Here is a 25,415-nt window from a genome sequence, read left to right on the forward strand (position 1 = left end):
TGGCAAGCAAATATAGTACACTGACACACTTGTTTTTCAGGCCTCTAAAATCTTTTTTTTCCAACAATACTTGTAACTATTTTCATTAGATCACCTTTAAATATATTTTTATTTTGCATTACATTCAGATACATTTTCAGTACCTGGTTGTGGGACGCCCAAAATAGGAGATGGTGAGGGTAAGACATTTTTAAATAAATAATTACATGGTTTATACTGTTCCCGCAGCCCTTTGTTGCACTGTGATCCCTATGATTTGTGATCCACATACAAATGATGTAGAAGCCCTTCTACTAAGCTGCATTAAGTGCTATTATGCACTTAACCCCACATTCTATAGAATGCGTCTTGTAGCATTTAGGTGCCCACACTTAATGGCAGGTTTATGGCTAGTGTAATTTTGGGCATCTAAATCTAAAGCACATCAATATTGGGTTAAGCTAGTATTCTATACTGGAACCTGAGAGCCCAGGGACCGCTACAGATTAGGTTCCATATATAGCAAGTCCTTGGAGCACATAAATGGAAGTGCTAAGTTGTAGAATTGCCCATTAAATGGCAATCCTAGAAGCTAGGCATTTACATTGATGTGCATGTTACTTTCATAAATGTTTAGCATAATGATATATACAATACACATGCATAGGCCAAACTTTTACCCAAGCTCTATCCTACATAGCATATATTTATAAGGAGACAGGGTTGCTGACCAGGGGGGCGGGGGGGGGGGGGCAAAATTCCCCAGGCCCAGCCTCCAAGGGGGGCCTTGGCCCGACGCCGGAAAGCTTCTTCCTGCCTGCCTACTTCCAGGTCTGTTCTCTCCTGCTCCCGTGTGCCACCCAGGACCCTGATGATTGCATTAGCTTGATATCGTGTTAACGCAATTATCTGGGTCCTGACTCCCAGCATGGACAGGAGCAAGAGAGGACAGACCATGGGAGCTGGCAAGCAGGAAGAGGCTTGCTGGAGCCGGTCCCCCCTTGGAGGTAGATACAGAAAGGTAAGGAGTGGGCGGGCGGGAGGGAGCGGTGGCATGAGTGGGGAGGGGGTAGCACACAGTGGTCCGGTTCTGCCCCAGGCCCAGTGGTCCAGTTCTGCTCTGTGCCCGGTAGTGTCTCTCGGCAGCCTTGCAAGGAGGTATACACAGGGGCAGAGCATGGGAGGGACAAAGGTGGAGCTTCTACTTACAGAATACTGTATTTTCTTCCTAATTCTATAATAGTCGCCAAAATTTGTGTGCGCAAATTTGGGCACACATGCAATTTAATTAAATAACGAGATAATTAGTGCCAATAATTGGCCTTTTAACAAGCAACTATTGGCACTAATTAGATTTAATTGGAATGTATGCTCATAAATTTAGGTTCAGGATCCGTGCCTAAATTTTACACGTGATCTGAAAAAGGGGCCATGAAAATGGGAGAATCACAGGCAGAATGGGGGATTCCTAAAATTAATATGCATCGTTATAGAATAATGGGGATATGTGCCTGATGTAGACACATACATTTGTACCACGTTTCAGTTGGTGCAAATGGCTGCACCTACAGTTAGGAGCGATTCGTGGGTATAAGGGTTATGCTATAAACCAATGCATAACTTTAAGTGTGGCTTATAGAATAGCACTTTTTCAGCACCATATTTAGAATACACCCCTTTATGTGCCCACCTGCTGCATTTAGATGGCCATACTTACAAAATGTCTATGCGGGAATAGGTGTGGGCACCTAAATGTCAGGTGTGTTGATATTAGGTTATGTAAGGATTCAATTGTGTAATACAACTTTGGTGCTTTGGATTCGTTATGGAATAGGCTCCTATTGTGTGACCTCGGAGTGCCTAAATGGATGCCCCCAGTTATACAACTGCCCCATAATTACTTTCAACTATCAGCCCTCATGTATCTAGGGGGTTGAATAATCTTCTGGGAGATAAGATAATGGAAACGTGAAGTGATTTATTTATTATTTTTTTTTTTGAGTCCATAAAAATATCTCAGTGCATAAAAGCACATCAAACATTTCATGACTTCCTGTCGTTTCTTTCTTTACAACATCCGTAAAATTCGCCCCTTTCTTTCCGAGCACTCTACCAAAACCCTCATCCACACCCTTGTCACCTCTCGTTTAGACTACTGCAATCTGCTTCTTGCTGGCCTCCCACTTAGTCACCTCTCCTCTCTCCAGTCAATTCAAAACTCTGCTGCTCGTCTCATCTTCCGCCAGGGTCGCTTTACTCATACTACCCCTCTCCTCAAGACCCTTCACTGGCTCCCTATCCGTTTTCGCATCCTGTTCAAACTTCTTCTACTAACCTATAAATGTACTCACTCTGCTGCTCCCCAGTATCTCTCCACACTCGTCCTTCCCTACACCCCTTCCCGTGCACTCCGCTCCATGGATAATCCTTCTTATCTGTTCCCTTCTCACACTTACTGCAACTCCAGACTTCGTGCCTTCTGTCTCACTGCACCCTACGCCTGGAATAAACTTCCTGAGCCCCTACGTCTTGCCCATCCTTGGCCACCTTTAAATCTAGACTGAAAGCCCACCTCTTTAACATTGCTTTTGACTCGTAACCACTTGTAACCACTCGCCTCCACCTACCCTCCTCTCTTCCTTCCCGTTCACATTAATTGATTTGATTTGCTTACTTTATTTATTTTTTGTCTATTAGATTGTAAGCTCTTTGAGCAGGGACTGTCTTTCTTCTATGTTTGTGCAGCGCTGCGTACACCTTGTAGCGCTATAGAAATGCTAAATAGTAGTAGTAGTAGTAGTAGTACTTCCCAAATCTGTCCTGGAGCCCCTAAACCAATTAGGTTTTCAGCATATCCACAATGAAGATGTATAAGATACATTTGTGCACCTAGAGCCAGATTCAGGAGTCCTTTTATGAAGCTGTGGTAAAAGGTGGCCTGAAGTAGTGTGGGATCATATTTTAAGCGTGTGCTAGGCCATTCTTTACACAGCTGGGAAAATGGCAATTTTTAATCGGCCTGCGCTAACATTAAAACTAGTGCACACCTATTTACGGCCTGGGTCCTTACCACCACCCATTGGCCTAGCTGCAAGGGTTCACGCTGCTACCCATGTGGCAACCTTACAGCGTGCACCAACATGGGCGTGCTGCCAGTTACCACTAAGAATGCCCCCATGGTAGAAAATAGAAAATTATTTTCTACTGCAGGACTTGGCGCATGCCAAAATCTGAATTACCGCTGGGTGCAAGAGCTTCCCCAGCAGTAGTGCTGATTGGATGCATGCTACCCATGCATTAGCCCTTCCGTGCCTTTGTAAAAGGGCCCCTCAGTAAATAGCACCCAAAGTAGGCACCATTAAAATCTGCACTAAGTGCCAATTCTATAAAGGTCACTTACCCATGGATTCTATGTAGAGCGCCTAGAGATCCGTGCCAAAATTGGCATGGGTTCCATAACAATGATCTGAACTCAATTGGCTTAGTAAGCTAATGAGTGCTGATAACAACACTTTTTTTTCAAAATATTTTATTGGTTTTCAATATATAACAGTAACATAAAAGAAACTTTATGGAGAGAGAAAAAGTGAGCAAAGGGGCAGAGAAAGAGAGGGAATCCAGGTGTCCAATATGTAAGGTAAATACTTATAAAGGTACTCTTATAAGATATGACTGTTGTAATAGCGACAGAACTACCAACACATTGTAATGAGGAAAAGGCCTCGAGAAACCCCGTGACACTACAAAAAATGAAGGTCACTCGGGGTTGGGCTTTCTCATCATGGGCCAGAAAAACCTCATCGAACCAATTTCAACAAGCTATTTGAAAACTTCAAGCACACTTAACTTGGTTGGAAGTAAATCTCTGTGCTCTCATCTGTCTCTTAGTCCGTGATCAACGATAGCCAGCGTTTTGAATTCTGCTTCATGATCACTAGACAATTAGTCTCTGTGTCACTCACTAACAGAAAGAAGTGCAAATTGTCTAGTGATCCTGAAGCAGATGAGAGCTCAGAGATTTACTTCCAACCAAGCTAAGTATGTTGGTAGTTCTGTCGCTATTACAACAGTCATATCTTATAAGAGTACCTTTATAAGTATTTACCTTAATCTGAATGTTTTAAGGTCCTCACCCCAACTAACTTTTGATATTAGTCCAATATGTAAGTCCAGTATGTTAGGCCAGGGTTAGTTCTGGGTAGATTGAAGATAATTTTCTACAGAAGACCAAACTTTTTTTGTGGACAATGTCACCCAAGACCTCTCTGCCATGGCAAACTCGAATTTCTGGTGCTGCAGAACTGTATTCCACCAAAAGTGAACATTTAGTAGCCGTGCAGATTTCCAGTTCTGTAAGATTTGTCTTTGAGCAATAGTGAGGAGAATGTCTAGCTTGTGACTTTGATAGTTCAAAAGATTGAGAAGTTGATTTGAAGATGACGATAGAATAAGACAAATTGTCCACTATACGTAGAATCTTCTGGATGATGTTCCTGATTTCCTTCCAGAAAACATGAACTATTGGACATTCATACATTATATGCAAGAAAGTGCCCACATATTGTGAACAGTGCCAGCATTTGTCTGATTAATTCAAACCAGCCGCAGAAAGCTTTCTTGGAGTCCATATTGCTTTATGATACAGAAATAACACCGATTGCATAGTTGCTGCGGAGGAAAGAGGCTTCGTTACTTTTGACCAAAAGTGATACCACTTTTCTTCACTTAAGACACAACACTTAACACATACGCAGACAAAATGGGGCATGTTATGGGCAGGGAAATGGGCATTTTGTGGTCATTCTGAAATTTACACGCCTACTTATAGAATATGGCCCAGTGCGCCTACATCTATGCACCAGGATTTACACCACACTTTCACTGGTGTAAATGGATGTGCATAGATTTAGGTGCTGAAATATCAATTAAGCGTATTCTATCATTAGCGCCTAAATCTGCGTGCCGATTATAGAATACTTTTAGTTGGCACTGATTTCAGCGCTGATTTTTTAGGTACCATAGTGCTAAACATCCTTAATAGTATAGCACTTGAGCATTGATTCCAGGGCCCAATTTACACATGCCAAAAGTTGGTGTAGATTCTTATGCCCAACTAATTGTAGTTGGGCGTGCAAATCCCAAGTATTCTATAACATTGCGCCTAATTTTGGGAAAGTCCCTGACCTGCCCATGCACTACCCATTGCATACAAGACAATTTAGGTGGCCAGTGTTATAGGACAATGCGTAAGTCCTAATTAGCGCCAATTAACACCAATAATTGTTAACACGCAGATCTGGTAAAGTGTAGGCAATGAAAAACAAGTATAAATGAGTATATGTGCATAAGTTCTTAGGGGTAATTTTTTGGAAAATTTGCAGGCACCTACATAGGGGAAAGTATGCCATACAGTATTTATGCAAACACTTTCCAAGAGATATCTCACTGGAAAAATACACATTCATATATATATGTTGAAGTTCAGAGCTGTCACTTGGATTTAGAAAATTTTACCTAGAGAAATATGTCACCATCGTTTTTACATTTTAATATTTATCAAATTGCAAATTCTTCAAAAATCATTCCATTTAATTTCAAATATCTCACAGCTGCTGGTAAACCTTTGGTTATTACTCTCCTGGACTGCTTTAGATATTTATGCCTTATTTCTGTTTTTAATATGCACTGTTTATGTAGCCATTGAGTTATAAAATTACCCATTAACATGGTGTACTGCAAAACATTGGAATAGTTTGTTAAATTGTGCTAATTCAATCCAGTGGGTTAATCCAAATGGAAAGAGTGGAATTTTTACATCAGTACTGCATGTTTGCTTTAATCGCTACTGCATAATCACTCTACAAGATCAGATTGCTGTTTTAACTTAGAAAATTTGAAAACTGTCATTGTAATTGGAAGACGCTCATCCTTGCATTTACCTAACACCTTAGTTCCTATTAACAGATTTATAGCACAATTAGAAAATTGAAATACTGTAAATTTCATCCCTTGTTATTGTTATACAAAACCCAACATAACATTATCAGTAAATGGAGGTAAAGGACATTTGATTGAGTGCTCTTTGACTTGTGGACTGAGATCAAATTTCTAACGAAGATTCTGCTATAATGTTTTATCAATATGTTTTGTAAGTGCTCATTAATGAAATGTGATTTTCATGAAGTGTAGTCAGACAATCATTTTTTCCCCTAAAACATGGTAATATGATCATAGTAATTTGATTTTTCAGTTAACTATTTATCAATCACTAGGTGATGCCTTTACATTTTAAGTACTTTTGAAACAGATCAATAACACATTGACAACTTACAGAAATATCCCTCACTATGATTGGCTCCTCCAAGACTCTGAGGGGGTCTTTCATTAAAGCGTGCTAAGCATGTAGGGGTCCTTCTACTAAAATCCATTAGGTTTTGGTCTTAGCATGCTATTACACATCCACAACAAGTCCAAAACTTTTTTTCATCAAAAAAGAAATCCCCCAACGTCCAAACAAGCCCCCCAGCTCTCCCCCCCCCCCCCAGAAGACACCCCCTACCCCCTGATTAAGTCTCCTCCCTAATCAAGGCCACACACATCTCCGGTGACATCCTCCACCTCCCCAAAGGACCCCCCCCCCCCCACACCATTCTGAAAGACCTACTGTATGTATTCCTGGTGGTCCATCAGGCAGGAACAGTCCCCAGCCTCTCCTGCCCAGTTAAACCCATTTGAATATTGGGCCCTTGGTGCATAACAGTCAATATCTTAAATTGAATTCAGAATGAAATGGGGAGCCAATGGCCTTTAACCAGAAGGAGAGTGATGTGATCAGTTATTTTTGTTTGTTTGTTCATTTGCATAATTCAAAAGCTTCACAGTTATGTTTTGGATTATCTGTGGCCAATGAAGATAAGAACGTTTAAGACCTTTTTCTAAGGAATTACAATAATCAAGGCGTGAAAGCTGAAGGGAGTGTATGAGGAGACAGAGCCATAGAAGCCAGCTACGTGGGTGCAGTGAGTGTTTAAGCACCTCCAATATTGAGCAAACTCCTTGATTGTGATCAGGGAGGGGTAATTTCCATTGGGTTAGCACCCCAAATCACTTTGAAAAATTGACTCCTATGCACGGAACGATGTCTGATCCAAAAGATGACAAATATCTCTAAACTGCCAGAGTACAAATAATTATTTCTTTATTAGGGTGGAAATGTGTGGATAAAAAGAGAAAGTACTATCCAAGATAACTCCTAAAATGTTCACTGAATGTTGAAGTGGAATAAAGGTCCCATTAAGCATGAAAGGATCGAGAATAGCATAAGATAATTTTCTATAGAACCTTACAGCAATTTACTGTTCTCTGCTGCCTGTTGGTTTGGTCAGTTTTGATGTTAATGTTTTATGCAACCACGTTATTATGTCAAATTACTATGCATTACTGAACATGGTTTTCACCTACAAGTAAACATTTATTTTTCTGAAGCTGTCACAGTTTCCAGTATCCCTTGCCAGGCTTTCTGGAGGGGCAAGGGGATATCAAGTACTGGGGGATTTAAGGGATAACCTCCCCTAATCCCCGTAGTGCTCAGTACAAGCATTTTTCTGAAATCTAGAGATCACCTTGGCGGAGGAACCCTGAAAACCCAAAATAGACAACAAACAAACAGTGGGAAGTGGACCTGGCACTTCAGAGATGGGCAGAACAACTTGAAAAGCTTGAGTGGTGTTTACTGATGGAAGACTCAACAAAGTATTGTGTTTCAGCCACATACCTGCCTCAGGAGTCTTCTCATCCAGCCATGGGTCTTAGAACCATGTCTTTGATAAGGGAAACATATAAACCCAAGTAGTAAAACATTGCTCAGCAGACCTCAAAACTAGCAGCAAAAAATCAGCGTCCTCACTAGAAGCTTCTGATATTTTGCTGCTAGTTTTGAGGTCTGCCAAACAAAGCTTTACTACTTGGGGTTTATATATTTCCCTTATCAATGGCATGGTTCTAAGACCCATGGCTGTATGCATTTTAATTGAACAATGAGCCAATAACTAGCAATAATTGGGTGTTAGCATCCAATTATTGCAGTTAATTAGCTCCAGTTAGGAATTGTGCATTCATCTTGCTATGCACTATTCTATAAAGGTCCATGTGCAAATCTTTTTGCATGCAACTGAAAAATGGGCATGGCCAAGGGAGGGGCATGGGCAGGTCAAGGGTATTCACTAAAGACGAATGCAGTATTATAGAATTCAGTAGATCTACGCCTAATTTATACACCAGGATTTACACCAGGTTTCAGTTGGTGTAAATTCTCGCATCCAAATCTGGGCACAGATTCCAGTGGTACATACTATTCTATAAACAGTGTGTGACTTGGAGTGCCTTTTGATGTGCTTTGCGCAGATTTTTCCTGGCTCCCAAATATGGGCATCATTTACTGAGTCTAGTCCTAAAGGTGCATAGGGTTGAATTCTTTATATGGCGCTGAAAAAAAATCAGCACTGAAAAAAGCACTATTCAATGATCATTAAAAGGAAATACCACAGGAGCACTTACTGATATATATTTTGTAGGCGATAAGGGCTCACGCAGTAATCCTTCAAGCTGCACTGGAGGCTTCCGGTGTGGTAATGCCGATAAAGCCCATTCACTTTGTTAGGCACAGTTTATAGAACAGTGCTTATGCCTGGGACTCAAGTCTATCTCTAGGCACAGCCATTTGTGTCAAATGAAATGTGGTACAAATATGTATGTACCTAAACTGGACACGTACCCCCCTTATTCTATAACAATGTACAGAAATGCTAGGAACGCCCCCATTCTGCCCATAAACCTCCAATTTCCACACCCTCTTTTTTACTTGTGGTGAAATGTATGTGCGTAAGTTCCAATTAAATCTAACTAGTGCCAATAATTGCATGTTATTGGCACAAGCCCATAATTTGCACACACTATTTTTGGTGACATAGAATTAGGGGGATAGGTCCTAATTCTATGTATGTTCCTTAAAAAATCAGCCCAATCAAAAACATGCTTAGGCATATTCTATAAGCCATGCCTAAAGTTAGGCTCAGTTTATAGAATATGCTTAACGCTATCCACATGACTAAAATTTAGGCACAGTTTGTAGAATAGGCATAACACCGTCCACGCGACTAAAATCTACGCCAATGAAAACCTGGTGTAAATGCCCACAACTAAATGAAGGCACAGAATGGGTTATTATATAACACTATCCACCTTATAATCGAAAGAGAAAAACGCTTATATTCCAACCTAAATCGGGAGATGGACGTCTTTCTCTCGCGGGTGCCCAAATCGGTATAATCAAAAGCAGATTTTGGGTGTCTTCAACTGCACTCCGTCGCGGGAACGAATAAAGTTGATGGGGGCGTGTTGGAGGCGTGGTGAAGGCGGGACTGGGGCGTGGTTATCGCCTGAGCAGAGATGGGCGTCTTTAGCTGATAATCGGAAAAAAAAGATTTTGGGTCACTTTATTTGGACCCTTTTTTTTCACGAACAAGTCCCAAAAAGTGCCCCAACTGACCAGATGACCACTGGAGGGAATCGGGGATCACCTGCCCTGACTCCCCCAATGGTCACTAACCCCCTCCCACCAAAAGAACCCACTTTACAAACTTTTTTTGCCAGCCTGTATGCCAGCCTCAAATTCTGTACCCACCTCCATGACAGCAGAATGTGTTCTATCCTCTGACAGCCTTTCCCTGGTTCTGATGTGGGTCTCGGGTGAGTGTGACACCTTTTCTGTTAAGGGCACTGCAGAGTTACATCAGCAATGCATTGTGGTGGGTGTAGGGTATTGGGCTCCGTGATTCCACTAGCTTGTGTTACATGCTCACGATGCTGGTAGTTGGTAGGCTCTACTCCCATGGTGCTTTTCCTTCTGCTTACTGGGTCAAAGTGTGCCCTGTTTTGTTTCCAGTAGTCCATGAGGTAGTGTCCATTTTTGTAAGCCAGTTTTAGCTCCGTTTCATGTGTTACCCACGTTACTGAAAGTGGGCATTGTACAGCATTCTGCCAGTTCTGACCTACTGCTAATCTCAGTACCAGGAAGACTCTTTGCCAGTGGGGCACAACCTCTGATCTGCAGTTAACTGTGAGTAAACGTGCTTATTCAAATAAAGAACGTTTTCGGAGACATTAGTCTTCAGGTGTCAACTGGTGTGCCAAGGTTCTACAGCAGCAACAAGTCCCAGAGGCCTGTGTGTATGCAGGTTCCTGAAGCACTTTTAGTGGGTATCGCCGTGCACTTCAGGCAGGCGGACCCAGGCCCATGCCCCCTACCTGTAACACTTGTGCTGGTAAATGGGAGGCCTCCAAAATCCACTGTACCCACATGTAGGTGCCCCCTTCACCCTTAAGAGATATGGTAGTATTGTACATTTGTGGGTAGTGGGTTTTGGGGGAGGGGGTTGGGGGCTCAGCACCCGTGGTAAGGGAGCTATGCATGTGGGAGCTATTTCTGAAGTCCACCGCACTGACCTCTAGGGTGCCCAGTTGGTGTCCTGGCATGTCAGGGGGGCCAGTGTACTATGAATCCTGGCCCCTCCCACGACCAAATGGCTTGGATTAGGACATTTTTGAGCTGGCCGGTTTTAGTTTCCATTATCGCTTAAAAAAAAAAACGCTTAGCTCAGAAAAGAAAAAATCCATGGCATTTGGTCCGTACAAACCGTATTTTCGAAAAAAAAAAGACGTCCATTTTTTCAAAAATACGGTCTGTCCCTCCTCTTCACTTACCCGTTTTCGGACATAGACGCCCATGGAGATAGGCGTTCGCATTCGATTATGCCTCTCCACGTGTAAAGGTTAGAACAGCCCATGCTGCACCCATGGCCATGCCCACTTTTGAGATCCACACGGCAGAATTTATGCAGACTACCTTATAGAATACACTTGGCAAGTACTGCACATAAATTCTAATTGGTCCCAATTGGTACTGATAATTGCTTATTAACATCCTGTTATCAGCTCTGATTGGCTCATTACTTAATTAAGTTACACACACAAATCAGCTATGCATGCCAATTTGAATAAGTAACTCTAGGCTCCATATATAGAATCTTGGGGGTAATGCCTAGTTTGCTTTTATATAATAGATGTCTTTTTAGACCTTGCTCGTAGGTATCATGTATAAAAATCAAGCCCATCTAGCCACGAGTATATATCATATCGATGGGTGGAAGAACATTATCCATCCCTTCTTTTTTCTGTTTGTGGTTATAGTACTACACATCAGTTTCTAAAGTCCGTAACTAGTCATTTCAGATCCTGTTCATAGCACAGTGTTGTTTTAGTTAACAGCCAAAGTGCATCATATTTTATTAAACTATCAGACAGCAGTTACGGCATATCACTAAAATTACATTCAAGGCAATAAAAAAGAGGCTGAATTTCATTGAACTGCATCACCAATCATAACCTGATTCCTGATGATACTGTATATAAAAGTGCCAGGGAAGTAAATTGGCATTCTAGGACACTTTTAGTTTGAAAGACATTTTAAAAATGCTGTTCTATTCTTATATTATTGTTGGGCACAAATGTAATAGCTGTAAATTCCTCCCATTTCACTGTGACATCCAGAATGATAAAGGATATGTAGATGTAATGGTTACCAAGGGCCTCTTTTATCAAACCGAACTAGTGGTCCTCGGTGTGACAATGCCAAGGAAGCCCATTTACTTTGAATGGTTGTTGTCGGCATTGCCACGTGGGAACCGCTAGTGCGGCTTGATAAAAGATGCCCTAATTTTAATACCTGGTATTTATAACAGTTTTTAAAGAACTGAGAAAGGAAGAGTGGGTTTTATTTCATAAATATATATTTTTCCCATGATCTGCATATTGTTTTTCCATTGGGGTTTATTACAAAAGTAGGTTGGGTGGAGGGTTGTGTATGATAGATCCCTATATGGAAAGATGTTAGCTGTATAGACAATATCCCACTCAAAATTTGTGATTAATGAGGGTCTGGGTTCTACAGAAGTACCAGAGCAAGCTAAAAATAGAACTAGGAAATATATATAAATACAATAAGTTTATTACCATACGCATATAATAAAATCAGTTAAAATTTGGCATGGCCATGTTTCGCCTATAGGCTGCATCAAGGGCTAAAAGTTGGTTTAATTTTAATGGTAAATAAAATGTATAGATTCAAAAATATAATCCACACGTGTTACTTTCCTCCTCTGATCTAAACACGTCTCTGGGAATGTTTTCTCACATTTTTTGGTTGGGGAAATCAAATAAACCAACCTACCCTCCATATGCTCCAAGTTTCTAAATTGTTGATGCCATATTGGGCATAAGAACATAACAATAGCCACACTGGGTCAGACCAATGGTCCATCCTGCCCAGGATCCAGCTTCCAACAGTGGCCAATCCAGGTCACAAATACCTGGCAGAAACCCAGTTAGTAGCAACATTCCGAACTACCAATCCCAGAGCAAGCAGTAGCTTCCCCCATGTCATTTTAATAACAAAGTATGGACTTTTCCTCCAGGAAATTAAACCAAGATACATTAACTGCTGTTACCACATCATCTGGCAAAAGGTTTCAGAGCTTAACTTATATTTCCATGTAATTTCATCGAGTGTCCCCGGTCTTTGTATTTTTATGAAAGAGTGAAAAATCGATTCACTTGTTCACCACTCGGGATTTCATAGATCTCAATCATATCCTCCCTCTTCTACCTTTTCTTTTCCAAGGTGAAGAGCCCTAACCTCTTTAGCCTTTCCTCATAGAGGAGGAGTTCCATCTCCTTTATCAATTTCATCACTCTTCTTTGAACCTTTTTAATTCCGCTATATCTTTTTTGAGATACAGTGACAAGAATTGAATGTAATAATCAAGGTGAGGTTGCACCATGGAGCGATACAGAGGCATTACAATATTTTTTGTTTTATTTTGCATCCCTTTCCTAATAATTCCTAGTATCCTGTGTGCTTTTTTGGCCACTATAGAACACTGGACAGAACATTTTAGCGTATTGTCTACAGTGACACCTAGATCTTTTTCTTGAGTGCTGACTCCTTTGGTGGAGCCTAGCATCAAGTAACTACGATTCTGATTATACTTCCCAAAGTGCATCATTTTGCATTTGTCTACATTAAATTTCATCTGCCATTTGCATGTCCAGTCTTCCAGTTTCCTAAGGTCTTCCTGCAATTTTTCACAATCCACATATGCTTTGACAACTTTGAATAGTTTTATGTCATTTGAAAATTTGTTCACCTCACTCATTGTTCCGATTTACAGATCATTTATAAATATGTTAAATAGCACCAGTCTCAGTACAGATCCCTGTGGCACTGCACTATTCACCCTCCTCCATTGAGAAAAATGGTCCTTTAACCCTACCCTCTGTTTTCTGTCTAATAAGCAATTCCTAATCAAAAGAAGGACATTGCCTTTTATCTCATGTCTTTTTAATTTTCTCAGGAGTCTCTCATGAAGAACTTTGTCAAAAGTTTTCTGAAAATGTTTATTCACACCTTCAAAGAAATGAAGCAAATTGGTGAAGCAAGACATTCCTTGGCTGAACCCATGCTGACTCTGTCCCGTTAAACCATGTTTGTCTACATGTTCCATAATTTTACTTTTTATTTTAGTTTCCATTATCTTGCCCGGCACTGATGTCAGGCTTACCGGTCTGTAGTTTGCCAGATCAACCATGGAACCCTTTTAAAAAATCAGCATTACATGTTGAATTCACATAATTTATAAAACATTATTCACAAACACCATTTTTAAGAGATAAGAAATCAGGAATTATAACAAAAGATGTGAAATCCTATTAAGGAAAGGTAATAAACTAAGGGCCTTGTTTACTAAGGTGTGCTAGTGTTTTTAGCGCATGCTAAAATTAGCATGCGCTAACCGTGTAGACGCCCTAAGTTATTATTAAGTGCATTACCATAAACTGTGGACTTCTTGACATTACAATTCAATTTGTCGTATAATATTATCAGTCCTTTGCATTTTATTCTTTTTTGACCAATTGGTACTGTATTTCTACACCACAAGTTGGAGCTAACTTTCACATCTTTGTAGAGAATTTGCTGGTGACATGCAAACATACAGAAATGCTATTATCATGTCACTGAATTTTCGTAGAGGTATTTTCTTGCCAGTGCTGTTATTTTGATGCAAACTGATTGTCACAACATTAACAGCTGCTATGGTTCTGTAAACTTCATCTTAGTCTTGTGTGATTTAGAAATTTACAGCTGTCAAATCTCGCATTTTCCCGTCTCTTCTCCAAAGCAGATGCACTTTATTCTGATAATAAAACATGCATCTGTCCTCTAGCTGACTACTGTATCACCCAGAAGATGGCAAATAAGACTTGTGCAACAAAGAGATTTTAAAATCCTTTCTGGTGTGCATGAGTTTGTTAAGAATGTAAAAGTACTTGAAATAGAACTACACCGTCTGATATTTGAAGCAATTTAGGGGCCCTTTTAATAAGCCGCTTAAGCGTCTACGTAAAAGCGTGTGCCAAAATGGAGTTACCACCCGACTACTGCGTGGCTCTTGCAGTAATTTCATTGTTGGTGCGCGTCCGATACATGTGTCTGAAAAATAATTTTTATTTTCAGACACGCGTATCAGACGTGCACCAAGTGGTATTTGACGCACGTAGGTCATTACCGCCCGGTTACCGCATGAGACATAAAAACACTGACCACCGCCAGCTGAATATCTGTTTGTATGAGTTTAAAGGCCAGTTTTTTAATTAGGACCCTGAATTTGCATATCCCTTCCATGTATAAATGTATAGACTACTAGCACTGCAGAAAAGAAAAGCAGATCTACATGATAAAATCAGCATATAACTTTCCTTTGAGAGGGCCATGTTCCGCCCTCTCAAGGGCTGCCTCAGGGGCTGAACATGAAACCAGAAGGAACAGTGCAAAGAATAAAGCTCCCAAGCAGTGAGCTGCCTTTTCCAAAGAGCAGCAGCCTGGCATACAGGCTCTAAAAAATGCAAATTAAACTATCCTAAACAGACAGGGAAAACATTGGACTGTTCCTGCTGTTTTCATGTTAAGCCCCTGACCAGGGGCGTAGCCAAACACCCAGTTTTGGGTGGGCCTGGGCCCAAGATGGGTGGGCAGAAGCACTCCGCCTTGTCCCACAAGTGATTTGGTCTCTCCCTCTCTTGCCTGCATGCCATACGGTCTCTCAAACATCCCCCCTCCACCACATATTTATTTATTTGTGGCATTTATACCTCACTCTTTCCCGCTCGATAGCAGGTTCAGTGCGGCTTACAATGTAGGGTACAAAGTATCACAGAGATAACACAGCGGGTTCAGTGCGGCTTACATACCTTTTAAATAGCAGATTTTCACCATCAGCGAGCAGCAACTAATACACACTGCTCATGTTGGCCCCACAGCCTTCCCTCTGATGCAACTTCCTGTTTCCGTATAGGCGGGAATACATCAGAGGGAAGGCTGTGGGGTCAGTGTGATAAGTATGTATCAGTCGCTGCTCGCTGCAGGCGCAGATCTGCTATTTACAAGGTATGCAGGAGGGACAGTTGTTGGGAGTTTTTGGCTGGTGGGGCTTGGTGATCCCTGCCAGTCACATCCTAGGTGTGTTGCTACTGGATGGGCCTGATCCCAAAGTGTGTGGGCCTGGGCCCACCTGGGCCCACCCTTGGCTACACCACTGCCCCTGACACAGCCTTCAAGAGGGTGAAACATGGCCATGTTGAGCGGTTAGAGGAAAGTTATATGCTGATTTTATGTATCTGCATTGAGTTTTGTTTTATTTTAGCACAGGGGTCTACTTTTCTAGAAGTAGCCTAGTTGTTAGGACAGCAGATTTTGATCCTGGGGAACTGGGTTTGATTCCCACTACAGCGCCTTGTGATTCTGGGCAAGTCACTTAACCTTCCATTGCCTCAGGTACAAATAAGTACCTGTATATACTATGCAAACCGCTTTGAATGTAGTTGTGAAAACCACAGAAAGGCCATATATCAAGTCCCGTTCCCTTTTCTACTGTGTGCAGCTCAGCGGACCGACTGAGGGACGATGAAGCAGTTCTAGCAGTTCTCAGGTGCTCTTGTATCCTTGTCCAAATGTCAGGTTGCCTCAGGGGCCTGTCCCGGCTCTCCCTTCCGATTTCAGACCTTCCAAGCCTGCTTCCTTCTCATAAAACTGTTCACCACATGGGAAGCAGTGAAGCTGGATCACAATAGGGTCCCCCTGAGCATCCTACTTGGCCCACACCACTTGCCCGATATTCTCCCCATCCTCCACAGTCAGCTCGATCTTGGCCTACAGCCAATGAGCCATTCCATCCAGGCAACTAGTGCTGGCTTCCCCACCAGCAGCAATCGTTCACTTCAGCTGCTCATGCTCTTTCTGCTCCACGCTATTCGCCGCACCCAACTTGCTGCAGGGTACAGCCAGGCAGAGTCAGTCTGATGGTGGAACTCAGCTGCTAATGTCAAAGGTAAAATCTTGTTCAACACCCCTCCCCCCCCGCTCTCAATGTAAACAATGGAAGGAGGCCATTCTGCATTACAAACATCAGTGATAGCAGGATTGCCCCAGACTTGAATTAGCTTCCTTTTTTTCAATTGGAGGCAATTTGGCAAACCATATTTTACATGAGTAAGACTAACTGTAGTCTTCTATGAGTCATGCATGTCAAGATCTTGAAAGGAAGTGGCAAAAAAATGAAAATGGAGAGGAGGGTGTCTCGATAATGCTAATGATATTTTTTTGTTGCATGTAGCTGGGAGTGGGTTTCTGGAGGAGGTATCTTGGAGACTCTCATTTTTTTTTATAGTTACTCTGGTGGTGTCCCCCCTTTTCTTTCTTGCTGTATTGAAATATTCTTATGTGGCTGGTTGTGATGTTTTTATATTTTTTTACTCCTGTCTGCCGAGTTTAAATAATGAGTTATAAAAAATTGAAAATGATATTCCCAAATTGATACTAAAGTGGGGAAACTGGAAAAAATCTATTTCTGATATGAAAACTTTGGAAACTGCCCTGATTACGGATAAACTGCTTTTGAAAACTAAAGCTAAATCTCTGGAAACTGCAGGTAGAATCTGTAACTTGAGACTTTAATTTTCCACATGTGCCATCTGTGTCCCTTAAGGATTTTATGTTTTGTTTTGTTTTTTTGAGATATCTGAAGGAAGTTCTGAGTATTTCCCCTGATAGACTGTTTAATTTTCCACATGTGCCATCTGTGTCCCTTAAGGAGGTTTTTTTTTTTAGATATCTGAAGGAAGTTCTGAATATTTCCCCTGATGCCATTCCTCCTATTGCCAAAATATATTACATAGCCCTTCAAAGGAGATTTGACTGGGGCTCTTAGTTGGAAACTGTCCAACTTTTGGATCTATTGGACGTTTCTGCTTTATTGGAAACTTCAGATTCAGAGGTAGCCCAGCCTATTACTTTATTAGTTACTTTTGCATTGGCATCAGATAAAGAATTACTTCCATGTTTATTTTTCAGGCATTGAGAAATTACATTTTTGAATTTAAAAATCTAAATGTATTCAGATGTCTCTAGAGAGACTAAAAGAAAGAGGAGGTAATTGTTGGTTAAATATAGGTCTCATAAATGTGTGGCTTTTGATTCTACACAACTGATTACTTTTATTTCCACTAGGGGGGATTTTCAGGGGGGGGGGGGGAGGTGATAGGACCTCATCTCCTATACTGGCAACAGTGCAGTCCCAGCAAAATATGGTCTCTTGATGTGAGCTTATTGTCAGCTCCTTTTTTCTTGTAATTTTGGGAGCATTTTTTTTCCACTGATAGTTCAAAATGTAGATTCTTTAACATTGGGGGGAGGGGGAATATTCAGCCTACGGCAGTAAGCGGTTTACAAGGCTGACCTAATCCTGGATATTCAATGGCAGGGCATGCATGGCTCCCAGCATTGAGCATCTAGGTATGTCCGTTGACCTGGAAGTTAACTTGGCACTGGCCGATATTCAGACTGGTGCCCGGTTAAGTCGGCACGTAAATTTACAACAGCTGTTTAACGGCACTAACTGTTATCTGTACATATGGATCCTGTTGATTTTAGGGCCTCTTTTACTAAACCACACTAGTGATTCCCGGCGCAGCAAGGGGCCTTTATACTAAGCGGTGGTAAGTCCACCATGGGCTTACTGCACGCCAAACAGGAACTACCACCAGGACACAGCAACAGCCCGGCAGTAGCTCCTACCTCCAGCATTCACCATTTATTTTTTATAATTCACTTTTTATTAAAGTTTTGTTTTATTTAACAACACAATAATAAGAACACTACCATATCAAACTTTGAAGGCTTAGAAAAACAGCCAATAAAACTAGAAGAAAAAGAAAACAAGAAGAAACAATAACAAAAACTTCTCAACAGAGTGTCAATAGATCCTTAAGAAAAAAGAAAAAAATGTTATGATTGGATGCCTAAGCGCGCCCCACGGTGAGGCATTTTGGTCCCCTTTTACTAAGCGTTGGTAAGGCCAACGCAGGCTTACCGCTCGTTAAACAGGAAGTACTGCCGGGCTATCGCAGTCATATCCAGTGCTACAAAAATATATTTATTTTTGTAGCGCCAGAAATTGCTGCACGGCAAGTGCTTTACTTGCCACATGGCCATTTCCTGCGGGAAAGAGAGACTTCTCTTTTACCCACTGCGGTAAAAGGAGGACTCGATACGCATGAAAAAATGTGCTGACGCCAGCACAGGCCCCACTTTGCCACAGTTTGGTAAAAGGGGCCCTTTAAGCTGTGGTAAACACAAGAGCTTCAGGGGACACAAGATGAAGCTAGAATATGGTAGATTTAAAACAAATAGGAGAAAGGTTTTCTCTACTCAGCGTGTAGTTAGACCCCGGAACTCATTACCGGAGAATGTAGTGACAGCAGCTGGCCTTACGGAATTTAAAGGGGGTTTGGACAGATTCCTGAGGGAAAAGTCCATTGAACATTATTATTATTATTATTTTTTTTTTTTGGGGGGGGGGGGGGGGTTGCCGGGTTCTTGAAGCCTGGATTGGCCGCTGTTGGAGACAGAATGCTGGGCTTGATGGACCCTTGGTCTTTTCCCAGTAAGGCGGTACTTATGTACTTAGCCTTTTCAATGACTGGACCGCTGTTCTGGAATATGCTGTCAGGACAGTTGCGCTTATGTGCAAGTGAGTTTCAATTTAAAAAGTTGTAAACACGTACTTTTTTGTGCAGGCCTTTTTTTTTTTTGAGGGTTTAAGTTATGTTAGTGAAAGACAAGGCAACTTCATTCAGGTGTGAAAAGATCTCTTCTTTAGGAAGTTATTCAATTTCCTTCTGAGTATTAGCATTTTGAAAGGCAGAAAATAGATTAGTAAAGGACAGTGTATTAGTAGCACTACTGATACTGTTTGATATGTTTGAATTGTATATGATATTTTTTTATGTGAATGTACTTGATGTGAACTGCTTAGATTTTAAGCGGGCGACAAATTTTGAAATACATATAAATAAATAACCTAAAATCTTTCTAATCTTACTTTAAAAATATTCAAAAAAGCTATTGCAGTGAAGTTTGCAGTGAATGCTTAGGCAATAGTCTGCTGTAGAAAGAGATAGATTGCTTTTTAGCTAACATACCTCTCCTTTTTCAAAGTTGCGCTAGCGTCTGCTGGTGCAGTAATTTATTTATTTATTTCAAAGTGAATGGGTTTTGTCGGCATTGCAGTGCGGCTTTGTAAAAGGGGAGTATAAACTATTATAATTTTTGCTTCCTCATTTTCGCTTCCCTACCTGCATTTTAATTCCTAAGCTCAGATAGTACAATTGGGTGTCTCTGTCTTTAAATATACAATTAGTTTTCATAGACATAATCTTATCAGTTGTAGTCTCTGAGTAATAATTCCAAATATCCATCATATTAGTCACCAGCAAGTTGGAAATCTAGGTAAATAGAATAGTTAACTCATTTATCATTCTCCAAGTTGTTAATTTAGGGGCCCTTTTACGAAAGGACGATAGGGGTATCGCTGGCTTGGCGTGCGGCAATTCAGCCCTACCGCCTGGTTCCCAGGGAACTTCGGCAGTAGTTCTGACTCCCACTGCATGACAATTCTGGTGCTAGGAAATAGTTTTTAATTTTCTAGCGCAGGGGGCGTGCCTGGCGGTAATCAGGCAGTGTCGTGCTGTACCCGGTTACCACCGTGCTACCTCTGGAGTCCCTACCACCTCCTAAATAGGTGGTAGTAATGTCTCCCACCAGGAAATGGTCATACAACCATTTCTTTAAAAAAAAGTCTTTTATCAGTGGCGGTAAAAGGGGGCCTCAGAGCACGGCAAACCCACATGTCGATGCCACCACGGGGCCCCTTTTACTGCTATTTGGTAAAAGGGCCCTTTGGTCTTGAACTCAAAGACCAAACCAATTCACCTTCAGTCATATTTAGAGTAATTTTATTCCAGGCAGCCTATGTATGTAAGTCAAGTAGATTTCTATTTCAAACTTATTTTATGAGGACACACAGCCGCCTATGTGACTTTAATAATACAGACAAAGCAGCAGAAATCATGCCTAGATTGAAGGTGCAGACCTTTATGCTTGTTCAGGAACAGGCATAAATGGAAACATTTGCCCCTAGATTCTGTATACTTCACCCAAATTTGGGCAACCAGGGCTCAAATCAATTAGTTAATAAGACGTCAACAATCAATAAGTGGAATTCATTGGCAGCAGTTTGGATGTGCACGCATCTGCCCTATTCTCTGTTCTATAACATCCATGCCTAAATTTCATTATGTGCAACTCAAAAGGGGTGTAGCTATGGGAGGGTCATGGGTGGGTCAGGGACGTTCCTGAAAGTTAGGCGCAATGTTATAGCATAACGTCATATAAGTACATATGAACATAAGCCTTGTCATACTGGGACAGACCAAAGGTCTATCAAGCCCAGTATCCTATTTTCAACAGTGGTAAACCTAGGTCACAAGTACTTAGCAAGATCCCAAAAGAGTAAAAAAGATTTTACACTGCTTATAAGCAGTGGATTTTCCCAAGTCCATTTTAATAATGGCTTATGGACTGTTCTTTTAGGAAATTATCCATACCTTTTTGTAACCCTGCTAAACTTTTACCATATTTTCTGGCAACCAATTCCAGAGTTTAATTACACATTAAGTGAAGAAATATTTTCTCTGGTTTGTTTTATTTAAATTTACTAGTTAGTACCTTCATTGAGTGCCACCTAATCCTAGTATTTCATAGGGTGCAACTCAAAAGGGACATAGCTATGGGAGGAGTATGGGTGGATCAGGGGGCATTCCCAGAAGTTAGGCGCGATGTTATAGAATAATGTCATATTTGCGCCTGAGTTGGGTGCCAGCATTACACCAGGTTCCTGCAGGTATAAATCCAGTGCCCAATGCTAGCTACAAGATCCACACTAAGCTAGTATTCTGCACAGGAGATGCGTCCCTTGCAGAATACTAGTTTAGCGTGCATCTTTTTGGCACCTAACCGTGAGCACCATTTATGAATCTGGCCCATTTAGAGCATGCAAGGATGCACACTGGGCTAGATTCTATAAATGGCGCCTGAAAATTCCATATGGAAAAAAATATGCCTAGGCATATTCTGTAAAGTACACCTAAATTTTATAAAATAGGCTTAAATTTCCATATGGTGTATAGAATACGCCAAACTCTTCTCCTTGCAACCAAATTTAGTCATGGCCAATTATATCATGTTTTACTTGGCGTAAATCCTGATGCCTAAATTAGACACAGAGCGGGTGTATTCTATAACAAAGTGCGTAGATTTTCAAAGTGCTCATGCCACACCCATGGCCACAGCCCCTTTTCAACTATGTGACTTAGAATTTTCACGTTTCAGAATATGTTTAGCGAGTTGTGTGCATAAATCTTAATTAATGCCAATTAGTGCTGATAATTGCTTGTTAACATCCAATTGACAGCGCTGATTAGCTAGTTAACCAATTAAGGTACACACATTATTATAGAATATGCTTTGCTTTCCACATGGAAATTAAGTCGCCATATATAGAATCCCGTGGATAACCAATTTTATAAAAGTCCTTTTATGCATGAAAAAATCTTTATAAAATTACCTCCAAACAATGCTGTCTCTAACATTTGCTGACCCATGTGTGCATAAAAAATATTTTGGGATAGATTCTATATAAGCTGCCGGGGAAAAAAATTGTCACCAAAAAAGTGCTGTTCTATAAGCTGCACTTAAAGTTAGGCGTGGTTTAGCACTTACACCCGGGATCTGAACCTAACTTTAGATGTGGCCATTTGTACCAACTGAAATATGGTGGAAATGTATGCACCCACATTAAGTACATATCTCCGTTATTCTATAACAACTCGTGTAAATGTTAGGAAATACCCATGACCCACCCATTTCTGTGCCCCCTTTTTCAAATTGCATATACATTTTCTGCATATCAATTGGCACTAATTGGTTTGTTGTTCAATTAAATTGCACATGCAAATTAGGCACACATCCAAATTTGCACACACAATTTTTGGTGACTTTTACAGAATTAGGGGGTTTATGCACACATTTTCATCCTCAACTCGATGTGTGCAGTTTAGCCTATTTTCACAATGAAGAAAGCCAGCAAAAATTCATGTGTGTGCAGTCGCTAGGCATATGCACAACACACACAGCTTACAAAGAGTACTGCCGCCAGAATCGACAGGCCAAGAGACTGAAAAAAACCCCCATGGAGTCAATTTATAATTTGGTGTCTCCAGTTAGGTGCACCGATGCTGTGCCCTGAGCACCAATTCTATAACAGCACCTGAATGCCAAGACACTGTTCTAGAATACTAGCACAAACTCAAACTGATAAGCTGAAATTTAGGCATGACTATTTACACCAGGTCATCAACTAGGCATAAATGGGGGTGCATAAGTGTGCCATGCAAAGTCTGTTAACTTATAGTATTCGAGAAGTTGTGTCCATATGTTGGAGAGACATCCACATGCTTCCCATGTCCAACCTGCATGTATACCCCTTGCAGTTACATGGTATAGAACTTATATACACTATCAAAGGATTTGGAATAGAATGGCATATACCCCCTAATTCTATAAAAGGCCCCCAAAATTGTGCACGCTCAATTTGCATGTACAATTCCATTCAATAATGAGCTAATTAGCACCAATAATTGGCTTTTTAACAAGCAATTATTGGCACTAATTAGATTTAATTGAAATATATGTATGTACATTTAGGCGTAGGATCAGTGACCACATTTTACGGGCGAGTAAAAAAAGGAGTTACAGAAATAGAAGGGGCATGGGTAAACTGGGTGTTCTTAGCATTTACATGTGCTGTTATAGAATAAGGGGGGATATGCATCTAATTTAGGCACACACACCTTTTTGATGCTGCTTTTAACTCCTAACCCTTATTCACTTGTTCAGAACCCTTATTTTATCATTCTCACTTTAATATTCCCTTATCTCCAGTTTGTCCTGTTTGTCTGTCCTAATTAGATTGTAAGCTCTGTCGAGCAGGGACTGTCTCTTCATGTTCAAGTGTACAGCGCTGCGTACGTCTAGTAGCGCTTTAGAAATGATAAGTAGTAGTAGTAGTAGTTGGTGCAAATGGCCATGCCTAAAGTTAGGCGCAATTCCTGGGTGTAAGCTCTATTCTATAACCCACACCTAAATTTGTGTGACTTATAGAATAACATTTCTTTTCAGCACCATATATAGAATTCACCCCATAGTGCACATACATGCATAACTGGTGCATTTCTGTGCACTTATGTATACACAGCACACGTAACTGCACATACGCTGTTATAGAATTGCTTCTTCTGTTGTATTTTATTTTGGGTGTTCACATTCCACTTTATTCCCAAGAGATTTTAAGCATATTGCAAGTGAGTGGTTAACACATATGTTGAGAATTACAAAACGTAAAAACGACATGAATAACATCACCTAAGCTAAACTTTGCAATATTTAGAAACAGTTTACAAGGCAATAAATATAAATAAAACAAAACAAAAATAAAGTAATATGATACCATTTTTATTGGACTAACATTACATTTTTTTGATTAGTTTTCAAAGATAACCCTGCTTCTTCAGATCAGAAATTCAGAAATTCCTACCATTTTACCCAACAATTTACAAAAAATATAATCAGCAAAGGAAGGGAATTTCAAATGTTTGCTCCTTGGAAATAAAAGAACTCTTCAATGCTGCGTTCGGCACCTAACCCTTACCGTTCAGTGAATCCAGACTGCCCCAATTTGACTGCCCCTATCGGACCGACCGTTCACTTGTCTATTAGATTGTAAGCTCTTTGAGCAGGGACTGTCTCTCTTTGTTAAATTGTACAGCGCTGCTTAACCCTAGTAGCGCTCTAGAAATGTTAAGTAGTAGTAGTAGTAGTAGTATCCAAAATACCCCTAAAACTGACATCCTTAACAGTCAGATAAAAAATTGTTTAAATTAACACAAACCAAGCTTTCTAACATTTTAGTAAATATTGGTATGGATGCAACAGGCCTATAATTTGAAATCAGCTGGATTGGTTCCTTCAAATTTTTTTAAAGGGAAGTAAGCCACATAGAACTGAATAATTAACATTTGGATTATGTGGGACATAAACACCAATAAATAAATAAAAATAAATAATAAATGAATAATCCTAGATTTTCTGGAAAACGACCACAAGATAATAAAGACTGCATCCATTCAAAAACCAATTTAATGGTTGATGAGGCCATCAAATAGACTGACAGTTATCTAATTAACAATATGATTTTGAATATTTTTTTAAAAGGGAATTAAAAGTTTTCCCGTCAAAAGACAAGAAATCTAACTCAAACCTATCACCAGGAATTCTTCCTAGGGCAACATCTCCCATATCAGACATTACTAACTTATTAGAGAATGTATTTCTCATATTATAGATTTTAGATTGAAAAAAGTCGGCCAATTGAGAGGTAGGTGGAGGATCAGCACTAGAAGACTGATGTTGAGTCATGTCAGTTAGTTCGTAAACCAGATGAAAAAGATATTTAGCAATGGTGACATTCGATCCAATCTTCTTCGAATAAAAAGCTTGCCTCTTAGATTTAAGCATTATTTTATAATTACGAACAGTTGATCATCTGCAAATAGATCTTTCCTCAGAATTCCCACTTTTATTCCATCTACTCTCTGGTTGTCTACATCTCCATTTAAGACAAGAAAGTTCCTCATCAAACCACTCATTAAACTTTTTACTACATTTGTTTTTTTTTTTTTTCTTTGTGCTCACTTTTCCAGCTTTTTTTTTTTTTTTTAAATCATTTATTTATACATTTTGCAAAATTGTACAAAACCAGATTAAAACATCACTTTTCTCCAAAATATAACATTCTAACACGCATACATAG

This window comes from Microcaecilia unicolor, chromosome 7 (genome assembly GCF_901765095.1).
Source record: "Microcaecilia unicolor chromosome 7, aMicUni1.1, whole genome shotgun sequence".
Classification (NCBI taxonomy): Eukaryota; Metazoa; Chordata; class Amphibia; order Gymnophiona; family Siphonopidae; genus Microcaecilia; species Microcaecilia unicolor.